The sequence below is a fragment of the Bos indicus x Bos taurus genome, chromosome 7, assembly GCF_003369695.1.
Source record: "Bos indicus x Bos taurus breed Angus x Brahman F1 hybrid chromosome 7, Bos_hybrid_MaternalHap_v2.0, whole genome shotgun sequence".
NCBI classification, from domain to species: domain Eukaryota; kingdom Metazoa; phylum Chordata; class Mammalia; order Artiodactyla; family Bovidae; genus Bos; species Bos indicus x Bos taurus.
In genome coordinates this window covers 62,967,682-62,977,650 of record NC_040082.1, presented here as the reverse complement: position 1 = coordinate 62,977,650, position 9,969 = coordinate 62,967,682, and positions in this window count along the sequence as shown.

Sequence of the window (9,969 nt, the reverse complement as noted above, 5' to 3'; positions counted from 1 at the left end):
TTACAAATTTTCAGAAGTAAATGCTCTAAGAAAAGGGAAGCCCGTCTGAAGTTTAGTTAAGCTGAAGGAATAAGGCCATTTGGGTCCTGATAGTGCATGTTCGGTAAAGAATATGCTTGCAATGTGGGAGAATTGGGTTCAATTCCTGGGTTGGGAAGATCCCCTGGAGGAGGGCAGGACAACCCACTCCAGTATTCTTGCCTGGAGAATCTCCATGGAGAGAGGAACCCAGTGGGCTACAGTCCATGGGGTCGCAAAGAGTTGGATACGACTGAGCACATTTACACAGTCAGACACACAGGACGCATTTACAGAGGTCTGAATGAGAGTGGTGCAAGGACATCCTCACCCCACTTGTTACTCAGATTCCTGACTTTCCCCTGGTCTGCTCATGACACTACACAAGTCCTGCTTTTCGTTTGAAAATACGCAAGTACTCCTCCTTCCTCTGCTCACATATCTTGCTTCTTCCCACCTTAGTTTGCTGGAGGATATTCCCTTTATAAGTCAGTGATCCTCTTCTCTTGCTTTCTTCCTGAACTTTTAGTCCTCATTTTTCCTCTTCTGCTTCCTTCTTCCCAGGCGAGGGTCATCTCTTGGCTCCCTTCCAGTTCTGATTCTCTATCAATCTCTGGCTCTCTCTCAGAGTCCACCCAGGAAGAAGTAAGTACGGTGCACCAGTGCAATAAAGAGTCTAGCTCTTCTCAGATGTTCATAAAAGGCAGCATTTGAAAAGATTTTCTCCAACTAGTGCCACAGGAGTAGCAGAGTGAATTGCAGATGAACAGGGGTTACAGAATTTGTAACATTCTGTGTATCTTTGAGTAAGCCTAATAATTTCTCTGAACTTCACTGCATTTCTTTGCGAAATAGGATTAATATAATTATTGACCATAAGAGTTAACTAAGGTACCGGATATAAATCCACAGTGTCAAGTATTGAATATTTAGTAAATTATCACTACTTTGAAAAAAAAGTCTTTGCTTACATAATGGTAATATTAATAACTGTGTTGAAAAGAGCCATGGTAACATTTTCTCAGGTGGAATGTGTGATAGATCTGCCCGCCAAAGTAGGTGTGGTATATTTGTGTTACATCAATTTAGATAAAACTAAAGTTCCCAGAATTCCCATTCCTGAGTAATTCTAAATCACTGGGGCACTGTGAGGCATTTCACAGGAGCAGTGATGGGTGGAAATGGAACAACAGACATGTTCTTCATACCTAGAAGGTGAGTGCAGGGCATGAGTGCAGCCTGCTGCATGCTGTATGCTGCAGCTGATCTACTGATTCACGTACAGCTCCTGTTGCATTTCCGCCTCATGTTTCTCTAACTCCTGGATCCAGACGTGATTGGTTCTTTGATGAAGGATGCAGGACATCTCCACCATCACAGTAGGAGCGTGGAGGCAGTGAGAGACTGCACGGGGCACTAGTCCTTTCTGCTCATCCTTATAGGTTCCAACTTCTCCATGCTTCCAGATTTCCCATCTGTCTTCTCTTTCTAATTGCCTGTCTGCAGATTTAGGCTCTAGTACCAGAAAGAAGTGGGTGGAATAGTTTCACGTCAGCTCTTTAACTTGCTCTCCTAAATTTGACATAAAGTCAAATCCCCGATTCATCTTCTAATGTATCTAATCTGTCGTATTGCTTTTGCTTCTCTAATAGAACCTTGTCAGATGTAACAGGCAGTGAGTTTCATCAGAGACCAACATAGATCAAGCTTGATACCTCTCAGCTATTAGGACAGTTCAGTAAAAGACTATCATTTTCCGGGGCATAAGAAGTGAGGCTCTGTGCTCAGACCTTCAAGTTCTCCTTGCTTATGGAGTGTGTGAAAATATATCTATTTATAGTTATAACTCCTTTGAATCAAACTAATTCTAAGATGGTGTTTTCAACTCCTTCAATGATTACAAGCTATAATGATAGCCTTTCCTAATGTGGTGACAAAATACCACATAATTTTGCAGATGTTGCTTACTTTGGAAATTTCTAATACAGGCATTGCATGATTTGTAGAAATCAGTGTATGTCAAACTGCCAATTTTCACATTTTGAACATAACATGTAAAAATAGTACCTTTTACAAGATAAGATATGCAATATAAAATATAATAATAATAATTAAAAAAAAAAAACCTGAGTGGAAATACAAGCTCGGAGAGACAGTTGGATGTAGTAGTTTAGAATGTAAAACAGTACCACACAATTTGGAGTGTTGCTTATTAGCTCTGAGCTTGCTAATTATGTGATGTTGGGTGATTACTTGGCCTGTGCTTCAGTTGCCTCATCTACTGTCCCAGGGCATGATGGGAGTGGTTCTGATAAATGTGCAGTTCTTGGAGTAGTGCATGGCACGGTGCAGGCAGAAGCTTTGGGGACTGATTCTCCCTTATGAAGGAGACACTATTCGTTTTCCCATTCCGTGAGGGCAGGGATCACATCTGTCTGCTCTTGTGTCCCTTACTTGACCCATTGAAGGTGTGTGTTGCGGTGCCCCGCCCAGATCCCTTTTCAGGATGAAGGTACTCACTCTTGGGACTCCTGGGATGTCACCTCTTGGGGCCCGTGACTGAGTCTGTCACTAGGAATTGCCTTGGGTCAAAGGGAGATGGCAAGATTAAGCTCCTCCCTGGGGGGAAATCCATATCCAATGACTGGTGGGAGTGGCGTACAAAGGACAAGCTCCCTTGTGAGGCAACCCTGAAATGCTCCCCTGGGGTCGGCTGAGTTGGAGCCTCTGTTGTGTCTACATCTCAGTTCAACGCTGCTCTTTCCTCTCTCTAGTCCTGCTGTTCTCACTTCCTGCCTAGGTGTTGTTCCCAAGAGCACTCTTGGATAATCCTACACACAGGCCTTCATTTCAAAACCTGTTTAAAGGGGGTATAAGGAGAAAACTTTTAGGGGTAATTGATGGTGGTGGTGGTTTAGTCGCTAAGTCACCTCCGACTCTTGCAGCCCCATGGACTGTTACCTGCCTGGTTCCTCTGTCCATGGGATTTTCCAGGCAAGAATACTGGAGTGGGTTGCCATTTCCTTCTCCAGGGGATCTTCCCAACCCAGGGATCTAATGGCTTTTCCTGCATCTCCTGCAAATCCTGTAGGCAGATTCTTTACTGACTGAGCCCCAGGGAAGCCCCCAGGAGTAATTGAAGTGTTCATTACATTGCTTTTGCTCATGGTTAAATGCAGGGAGAATGGGGAGAACAGACATCAAAATGTGTCAAATTGTTCAATTTAAATATGTGTGGTTTATTGTATGTCACTTATACTTTAATAAGGAAAAAATCAGAGGGACAGTGGGAGAAAAAATAAGTGCATTTTGGTCACATCCTACCAGTAGCACTTTTCTAATGTATTGTTTCCTCTTCTTCTCAGGATGTTCTTACCTACGAACCTTATTGTTCACCATGTCAAATTCCTCTTTACTCCTTCCTGTATTGTTATAGTCATTCATTCTCTTGAACAGACATTCTCTGAGCACCCTCCATGCCCAGATCCTTTTCTATGAATAGGTACTTGGGATAAAAAGACAAACTAGGCAGTCTTTCTCCCCGTTGAGTCCATTGCCCCATGGAGGAGACTGAACTGGAGGCAATTCCAATGATAACTTCGGCATTCATGACCCTCTTAGGTTGGCTTCAGCCTGTGCCAGCAGAAGTAGCACATGTTTGTGACACAAAATATGACAGGTACAGAACAAAATAAAGAAGGAAATATGATCACACTCCAGTGCGCTTACAATTACTTACCTATCATTTTATCCTACGTTTTCTCCCATATCACCAAATTTTTACAGAAATGATTTTTCACTAGGAAAATTATTTTGTTCCATGACTATGTACATTATGTTTTAACTGTTGTCTCATATAACATCTGTTTGGGGGCTTTTGTTCTCATCGTCACCCATGTTTCTTTGTCATTATTGTCAGAGATGTCTGGAAAAGTCCTGCAACAGATCCAGTGATCTGTGCCCACCTTTCGGGTTCCCTGGGCCCTTTCTCTTCCCCGTGCTTCTACTGATTTGATTTGTAACACTTCCCACATCTTCTTGAGCTTTCTTCCCCTAAATCACTTCATTTCCTCTCTTTCTATTTTAATGGCATGGTATGAAAGGAGCACAACTGCCCACTGGGAGCTGGGTACAGGTGTGAGGGCCAGAGGCAGGGAGAAGGAGCTGATGACCTCAACCAGTGGCTAAAATTGTCATTCATTTGCTCTCCAGAAGTGCTCACCATCTCACTGGCAAAGGGGGACTTTCCCTGTTAGACTTCTTTAGGGTCACCAGGAGACCAAACGAGACATAGCAGGATTTCTAATCCCAGTCACTTTGCTGGTAGTTGATCATCATTTTGGGTGTCCCACAACTCCATACTCATCCATAAAGGACTTCTAAAGGATTTCAAAGAAGAGATAACAAGGGCAATAGAGGGAAAAAATCATTAGTCCATATGTTTGGTAAAAGGTATCAAATCTGAATGATTGCTATAGATGTTTTAAATAGGGAAATTAGAAAAAGAATTTCCTTGGGAGCCATGAACATCCAGAGAAACCAAGTGTGAGAAACTGGAAGATAATTATTTTGGTTGGCCTCTTCTACTGTAATGCTGTGTTTGAACTTTAATCACTGGTTCAGATTTGGAAAAGGGCACCTGTGCCAGGACAGAAAACCTAAGAGAAAATCACTTTGTGATGCTGAGAAGTGAATGTTCATAAATTAATAATACCAACAATAATAACTAAACAATATAAAATAAAGCCTAAGAACATTGCAAACATTAGATATTTCTTTGTAGTCTTTATGCATATTGCTGTGTATTATCTCATTTAATCCTCATACAACCCTATGAGAAAGGCACTTTCCCTTCTAACTATGAGGAAATAGGAGGACAGAAAGGCTGTATCACTTGCCCGAGGTTGCAATGCTGGTAGTGAGCTAGAATCCCTACTGGGGTCTGGTTGATTTCATAGTCTATATTGTTAACTCATTTTCTTTAATCTCAAGGGAGAGACCATTCCTCTCTGGCTCTCTTTCCAAGAGCTTGGCAAACTGAGAAACCTAGGAGAGCTGTAGGCATGGACTTTGCAAAGTTGTCCTTTTGCTATTGATTTTTGATGTTGTTGCCTTGTAATTAGAGAATTTGCTGTTCCATATCAGTTGCTTGGTAGAAACTTCCTTTGTGGTTCAGAACATGGTCAATTTTTGTGAATTATCCATATGTACTTGAAAATAAAGCATCTATTTGTAGGGTATATCTGCTGGATCAATATTGTTTATTTTGCTGTTCAAGTCTGCCTGCTTGATCTATCAGCTTCCAAGAGAGATGAGTTGAAATACCCATGGTGATTCTTTGATCAATTTCTCATCTTAAATCTATTTAGTTTTCTTTTACATTTTGAGACTGTGTAGTTCATTTATACTAGATCTGGATTGTCCTATCTTCCTGGTGAATTTTAAATTTCATCATTAAGTAAGATCCTGTTTTATCCCTAAAGATGCATTTTTCCTTGGTATAATTTGATATCACTACTATCATAGCATGTTTCTGTTAATATTTTCTTACTTTATCTTTCTTTACAAACTTTAAGAAATATTATAATAACAGGACTCTGTGTGTGTGTGTGTGTGTGTGGTGGGGTGTTTGCTTGCTTCAGTTATTTCTGAAGTTTATGCAGAGCAGCAAAAAGGCAATAATAGCTAAAACATCCCAAAGGAAAAAATATGGTGGAGGGGATTGGCGTAGCAGATATCAAGATTTATCTTAAAGCTATAAATGTAATTTAGTGAGTTATTGGTATATGGATATAAAAACAGGCCAATGAATCTGAATAGGAAATCCAGAAATAGACAATGTTTTCAGATAAACTGCAGTTGCAAATCAGTGGGTGAAAGGATAAGGTTTTCAATAAATGATACTGGGCTCATTTACATACTAAAATATATAATCAATTTCCTTTCTGAAATATGACAACAAATACAGATAAAAGTTTAAACCATATAACTTTAGGAGACAATGTTGCAAAATGTATTATGCCTTTGGGATAGAAAATGACTTAAAAGGTGGCAGCATTTCCAAACTAAATGGAAAAACTGTTACATTTTGCTACAATTTATAAAAGTAAAATTACTACAATTTGCAAAAGCAAAATTAATGTTTTTGTTCATCAAAACCTGGTATAAATAAAATTAGAGAGTATTTACAATACATGTCGGAGAAGGCAATGGCACCCCACTCCAGTACTCTTGCCTGGAAAATCCCATGGATGGAGGAGCCTGGTGGGCTGTAGTCCATGGGGTTGCTAAGAGTCAGACACGACTGTGTGACTTCCCTTTCACTTTTCACTTTCATGCATTGGAGAAGGAAATGGCAACCCACTCCAGTGTTCTTGCCTGGAGAATCCCAGGGACAGGGGAGCCTGGTGGGCTTCCATCTATGGGGCCGCACAGAGTTGGACACGACTGAAGCAACTTAGCAGCAGCAGCAGCAACAATACATGTACTTGACAAAGAATTAATATCTAGAATATATAAATAACTTCTCAAGAACTCAGTAGGACAATGGACAAAAGATAAACTGATATAGCACAGAAGAGGAACCTTAAACTGGCCAATAAGCATATGGAATGATGATCAGACTTCCCTGGTGTTCCAGTGGTTAAAATCAGCCTGCCAATGCAGGGGACATGGGTTTGATCCCTGGTCCAGGAAGATCCCACATGTCATGGGCCAACTAAACCCATGCATCCCAACTACTGAGTCCACATGCTGCAACAAGAGAAACCACCGCAGTGAGAAACCCTTGCACAGCAGCTAGAGTAGCCCCCACTCTCTGCATCTAGAGAAAGCCCATTTGCAGCAACCAAGACCCAGAGCATCCAAAAAAAATAAATAGTTAAAATGATGATCAACCTTATTAATAATCAAACAATTGCAAATTACTAGCACAATAAATACCATTTTATACCCATCAGTTAGTAAAAATTAAAACAATTGAAAACATCACATTTTGTAAAGAACTTACCATACCTTATAATCCAGCAATTCCACTCCTAGGCATATACCCTAGAAAGACTTGTTTTTGTGCACCATGTGACTTGCATAAGGCTTTTCATAGCAACAATGTCTGTATTCAAAAAAATCAGAAATTACCCAAATGTCTGCCATTCAGAATGAGCAAATAAATTTTGGTGTAATGATTTAGTAGAATACTAGATAGCAGGAATTCTTTAAATCTGTGACAGCTCTGTTGCATGGAATACTGTAACTCTATAATAGGGGGTTATGTCCGATATGACCCTGGATTCCTAAAGGGATCTTAGAACCCCAGCTCCCAATCCCTGGAGCCTATGTATGGTCCCACACTCCCTTAATCCTCCATGACAGTACCTTCCCTTACTGCTTTGACTGTTCATTTCTGACCATTGGGGATTTCCTTTTGTTTCTTTGACACTGAACTTTGTGAAAGAATTTTACATTTTGTGAAGAATTTCACACATTTCTATGATTTCATAGAAGGAGGTTTCTCTGCACCAACAGTATCACAAGAAGCCACTACCCGCCATCTGTACTGACTCTGCCTGTTCAGGGATTCAGTGCCTTGCTAAATTGTGTTGCTTTGCCTAAGTTCGGCAGTTTTGTCTGCTAGCAGACAGGAATATGTTCTTCATGAAATCTTTTTCAAGTTCTTTTTTTTTTTTAATTTATAAGTTTGTTTCTCTTATTGAAAAAAGACATAAAAGCCTGCAATTTAGAAATATTATTATTTCCCCTTTCTTTTAGACTTAGCACTGTTATTTCCACACAAGCCTATATGATGACTTACCACAATAAAGGCATTTTTCAAAAGCCTTTACTTATATCAGGTATCTTGGTGCATTTGAAGAACCATTTTCAGCTCTTCTAGATGGCTGAATGTAGACTTGTGAAAGGAGACCAGGAATGACAGCAGAGATATTCTTAATTTACAGTCTGTAAAATCAAGATGTTAGAATGCAGTCATAAGCTTGAACATTTGCCCTGCCGAAGCTGAGCGCCGAAAAATTGATGCTTTTGAACTGTGGTGTTGGAGAAGACTCTTGAAAGTCCCTTGGACTGCAAGGAGATCCAACCAGTCCATTCTGAAGGAGATCAGCCCTGGGTGTTCTTTGGAAGGAATGATGCTAAAGCTGAAAGTCCAGTACTTTGGCCACCTCATGTGAAGAGTTGACTCATTGGAAAAGACTCTGATGCTGGGAGGGATTGGGGGCAGGAGGAGAAGGGGACAACAGAGGATGAGATGGCTGGATGGCATCACCAACTCCATGGACATGAGTTTGAGTGAACTCCGGGAGTTGGTGATGGACAGGGAGGCCTGGCGTGCTGCGGTTCATGGGGTCACAAAGAGTTAGACATGACTGAGCGACTGAACTGACTGACTGACTCCTCCCCTTTATACTTTTCCTTCACCTCCTCCCCCTTCTTCTATTTGCATTAAGTTTTTTTTAATGCAGTCTAAAATCTAAAACTCTTGGAAAAGGCTAGATCACAGAACACATTAACCTGGGAAATAATGTAAGTTTAGTCTTTCTAGGGAAGCATTTTTGAGACATCACTGATATAATAAACTCCTTTTCATTTGACATTTCATTCCAAATTTGGTGTGTCAAATGCTGAAACTCTCTCATTTCCTTATGTATGTGTGCATACTAGGTCACTTTAGTTGTGCCCCACTCTTTGCGACCCTATGGAGCATAGCCTTCCAGGCTCCTCTGTCCATGAAATTCTCCAGGAAAGAATACTGGAGTAGGTTGCGATGACTTCCTCCAGGAGATCGTCCTGACCCAGGAATTGAACCTGTGTCTCTTAAGTCTCCACATTGGCAGGCGGATTCTTTACCACTAGTGCCACCTGGGAAGCCCCTCATTTCCTTATACTCAGTCTCTAATCTTTTCTCCACTGTTACTTTTTTTATGGTATAATATCACTTGAAGATAAACTGGGATAAGTTAAAAATGTGTACTGTAAACCCCAAAGAAACCACTAAAACAGCAAAGCAAGAGTTAACAGCTAATAAGCCAGCAAAGGAAATATAACTATGTTATGAAAAAATAATCCAAAAAATTCAGAAAAAGAAGAAAAGCAAGTAAAGAACAAAGAGGACAAATAGAAGTCAAAAAGCAAGATAACTAAACCCCAATGGATTAATTATCATATTAAATGTAGCTAGTCCAATAAAGCAGAGATTGTAAGACTGAATAAAAAGCATGGTCCAATAATACACTGCTTATAAGAAATGTAAAGACACAAATAGATTAAAAGTAAATGAATGGGAAAATATGTATCTTAGTAATAATAGTCCAAAGGAAGCTGGAATGACAATATTAATATCAGGCAAAATGTATTTCAGAACAATGAATATTACCATGGATAAAGGATAAAGAAGGTAATTTCATAATGATAAGTAGGTCAATATATCAGGAAGACACAACAATCCTAAATGTTTTTGTTATGCCTAACAACACAGCTTCAAAACACTTGGCAAAAACTGATAAAACAGCAGGAAGAATAAATAAAACATAATTATTGACAGAGATTTTAGTACTCCCACTTGAACACACAGGCAAAAATTCCTCAGTGCCAGTAGTCTTGAACAGCACTATCAACCAACCTAACTTGACTGGTATTTATATAGCTCTTTCAATACCAATAGCATACACATTATTTTCAAATGCATAAAGAACACTTACCAAGATAGACTACTGGGCCATACAATAAGTCTCAATAAATTTAGAAGGATTACAATATGATCTCTGATAATAATAGAATTAAATTAGAAATCGGTAACATAAAGATCTATGGGAAATCCCCAAATAGTCGAAAGCTGAATAACATACTTCCAAATAACAGGGATCAAAGAAGAAATTTAGAGAAATTTGAAAATATTTTGATATTGATTAAAAAAAGACACTGAGAGAATTTGTGGGA